Here is a 4,280-nt window from a genome sequence, read left to right on the forward strand (position 1 = left end):
AGGAACATATCTTTTGTTTATGTGAGTGCCTTGTCTGGGTTGTGTACAGGTATAACTGTGTTTTTTTATTGATTCAAGATTACATATTTTGGAAAACTTCTCATCTTCAGCAACGGAAAAAATTGTATTTTTATTAACAGAATACTTGTTTAACTCTGAGTTGACAAAAGAGATTTATAACAAAAAGTAGTCGAGACTCATTCCATGTCTTTTGCACTCTTTGATGATGAGATGTGGAGGTAAGCAGCCTAGGGAAAACTACAACTGAACAGCATGTGAGTATGGATAAACATAAAAGTAATAAAGGTGCGACAAGTACCTCATCTATGACGGCTTTTTTTTTTACATGAATTTTCATCGCACCTGGATGCCAAAATTATTGCTGATTCCCCTCAGTGGTCCCTTTTTAAAAACCACAATGAATAGAAATACTGTGAACCAATACGTTTTGACATAACATTAATATTTTTTCCTATTCAGTCGCACAAGCATCCTCTTTAAACCCATCACATATTACTATAAATGAGAATATACCAGATTCTTATACACTTTAGTAATTTATTGATAAGACGGAAAATGTCCTCCTTTTTGGTGCTGTAGAAATGGAACACTGCACTTGCAACAGCTTGCTTCTGTACTGTTTATGCTAGTTGCCTGTTCCGCAAATGCTGTGCTAAACAAACCAAACATTTAATGTAACTGTTTAAAAGAATACGGGCAACCCTCTTAGCCAATTTGCTTCCGTAGTTCTGGACCTTGGCTCAAAAGCTTTGCCTGATTTCCATTCTTGTTTTTCTTCTTTTTGTGGCTTGAATCTTAGAAATGTAACATCAGGAAGAAGCCATTTTTAAAATCTACCACAATGCTACTATGATTTCGTAATGTCTAAGGTCCATAACCATAAATTAATATGTATATATTTAAGACCCTTCACCATTTATAAAAAAGTCATTGATTTGCTATCTGTTTTACAGTACAATTAATGCTTTTATATTGCAACACTTGATCAGACTTCCTTATTTACAGTGCTAGAGTTCTAGTGCTTTGCACCTTTTACATGTGTATCTGCTTCAACACACCTGAGTTAAATAACAAGGTCTCAGGGAACTTACTGCATGCTGAGGAGGTAATTCAAACATTTGATTTAGGTGTAGCAGCAGAGACTCTTCTAAAATGTGCAAGACACTAAACCCGGCATGCTCAGGTCCAGACCTCAAGAGCTACCAGCCTGTAACATATGAGAACATATGAGAACCTGTATATGATGGTCCTGATTCTGATACAAATCTGATTTGTAATGTGACTTGTTTCTGAATGGCCAGGTTGCATTCATCCATACTGAATGTCATTAATACTCAACAAAGGTCCTGTTCTGCATCTTGCTACACAGAGGCGGGAAGAAAAAACAACAATCATGGTGACGATAATGCAGAGAGCAGTCTTTATTTTCAACCCTCTTGAAAAGATTGCATTGTTGATGCACTGGCTGAGGTTGGGAAAGAAATGAAAGATTGCAAGAGGCACTCGACACTACCATCCATTACTTCCGTAAACACAGAGCACACTAGCTTGTGATGTCATTGCGTCCTTTACTGCGCATCTGGGACAGTTAAGCTGCATGAATGCAGTTCGCACAGGAGATCACATACAGGTCGCATATATTTGGAAATTTGAACAACCATGCAAAAGAGTCAGATTTCACAAAAAAATTGGAATTGAGCATTAAGACCTGTGTGACAGATCAACTGGGGAGGAGATCAACTGGTGACGGCAGCTGGAAAACCGCTGATTTTTGCAGATGTGTCTGTGGGCGGGGCTATTCAGGACCCCTCGCCTCAAACAGGAAGTTAACTGCGTGTAGACTCCAAGAACTACAAATTATTTTGTTATCTGATCGATACGAAATACGTTGAGATTTTAAGAAGTCACCATCACAAAGGTATTTAATTGCATTAAGAAAGCATATAGCATGTTTTAGGGTTTTCTCCAAACCCGCACACAGAGATTTGAGGAACTTGTCCTGCTGTTGTTTATCTGTTTGTTTCAGAGCCTCAGCGATGAGAGAAAGAACCGAGTAGAAAAACCACAGAAAGCTGTATGAGAAGGAAAAACAGCCAGTGCAATAAAAGGTCAATGGAACAACTAACGGTGTATTTTTTTTCCCATTTTTTTGTCGTCCTGTATGTCTTGTAAATTAAAACGAACGAAAATAAAAATTTCCTCTTTTTTTCTGAAAAGCGCCGACTGTTTATATGGAGGGAAACTAATAAGGCTCGGGCACATGACGTCACACGTTGCGCGGCAGCCATATTGATAGCTGGTCAGCCCACTGTTTACACTTTGACTTCGCGCCTGTAAGGACTAGCTTTCTTCTGCTAGTAGTTTGCTTAGTTTTTTGCCGTTTCATTTTACCTCTGCTGTCGTTATGGTCGCCCGTTGCTGTGTCGTAGGGTGTAGTAGCGCAAGCTGTGACTGGACGGGGAAAAAAATCCCAAATGGATTGTCTTTTTACCGTTTTCCAACCTGGAGGTGTCTCAATGGAAAACAAATGTCCTCCATAACAAAGAGTCGCTGGCTAGCATGGGTCGCTGCTGTAAGACGGCCAAATATAACTTTCAACTCAATCCCTGTGTCCATGAGAGTGTGTTCCCGGCATTTTCCTTCTGGTAAGTTACAGAACATACTGTTTTTATTCATCTATCTCCGCCCCTGCGTGGTAGTACCATGCTAGGACAGTCATATATCATCAGAATGTAACTACATTATCCCTGGACACGTACAGTCAGCACAAGATTTATTTAGATACATTTTTGATGTTTTACGTTAGTGCCAGCACCTAGTCTTATCACCACAACAAACACCACACCATGTTGAGACGGTAGCTTACCTTGGCTCTGATGACTGTGTTCTCATTCGGCTTGATAACTTCCATGTCATGAACTTTTCCATCTGTCAGCTGTTTGTAAGCCTCTAGCGACTTGTAGCAGCGAAACACTTCATGTGTGTAGGCACTGACGCCACACACTAGATACGAAAATATGTCCTCCCTCGCAAACGGCGGTAGAAATTCTTCCCCAACGCACCACTCCTTGCTTTCTACTTCGTAGGGATCAAGTCCGTTTATGAAGCCCATCTTTTGCAGATAACGGTCCCTGGCTTCCCTCTGCAGTGTGTCTCGGTATATTCCGCATCCTTTCTTCGCTTTTAACATCGCTGTTTACTCGTCTTTCTGCTCTGTCTCTATGCTGTTTTAGGTCTTTGTTTACCGTAGCAACTAGCTACCAATATGGCGGCGTACCGTACTTACAGCCAAACTCGTTCCCAGAGGAGTTATAAATGTCTTTAAAGTTTAAGATGTGTTGCAGGAACAAAGCAAAATAACATAACTGCTGCGGAGAAGAGTGAAATCTCTGAATTCAGTTTATATATTGTGTGAATATATGTGATATTTTGGGCAGCGGGGCGAACAAATGCAGAACCTGCTGTACTAAAGCATTTAAAGAAGCAGCCTCCAGGCTAACTGCTGCCAAACAATGAATAAATAAAACAGGGATATTTTACGGTAGATATCTGATCGAAAAAAAAGATCTGGTTATTATTTTTTCTTTTAATAGCATAGCATAACCTACTGTCTAACTATCTCTTAACGGGGAGGCCCCATTCTGTTCTAAGAGTAAAGAAGGAAAAAAATAGTAATAATATCTGATATTCTGGAATTCAAACATGTTTTAAGCGATCAGCGGACTCTGAAACATTAACTGTCACCAGTTGATCTAGACCAGCTCTTCAACAGGCAAAGCAGACACACGCAACAGGTTCATTAACGCAGGTGGGGTCATATACAGTGCACGTATCAATAGCTCAGCAGGTAAACAGACGCTTTGTACATTAATACAATGTCGGTCGCGGGTTCGATCCCACATATACTGTTATGCCCTCCTTTTATTTTAACAGATTTTCCACAGATGGGCAAGACAATATTATCTCCAAACTCTGAAATTTCCTCGCAATCAACGTTTTGTGCTGAGTTGCTTTTTGTCATTCTAATTGTACCAGTGAAGCAAACAATTTAGACCAATAGTAAAAAGTAGACAAAGCAATACTCTATTGCCAGTAACTTGAAAAACGCGAATGATTTAAAGTTGTTCTGCATGCAAACCAAATAATGTGGCGTCATCAAAACAATAGAAGGGAATAACATGACAGCTGACTGCGTGAACATGGTCACACATCATGACGGGTTCGTAATTGCGCTAAGAAAAATAATCAACAATAACAGT

At 39.8% G+C, this 4,280-nt stretch overlaps 1 long non-coding RNA gene across 1 annotated transcript; it reads left to right on the forward strand.

The window, feature by feature from the left end:
* The first annotated feature begins 1,849 nt into the window (after positions 1–1,849).
* On the forward strand, positions 1,850–2,139 carry LOC119784525. Its single transcript, XR_005280940.1, has 2 exons — positions 1,850–1,939; positions 2,048–2,139. It is a non-coding gene; the product is annotated as an uncharacterized LOC119784525 (long non-coding RNA).
* Positions 2,140–4,280: the final 2,141 nt, after the last annotated feature.

The sequence above is a fragment of the Cyprinodon tularosa genome, unplaced genomic scaffold, assembly GCF_016077235.1.
Source record: "Cyprinodon tularosa strain WSP-4 unplaced genomic scaffold, ASM1607723v1 ctg228, whole genome shotgun sequence".
Lineage (NCBI taxonomy): Eukaryota > Metazoa > Chordata > Actinopteri > Cyprinodontiformes > Cyprinodontidae > Cyprinodon > Cyprinodon tularosa.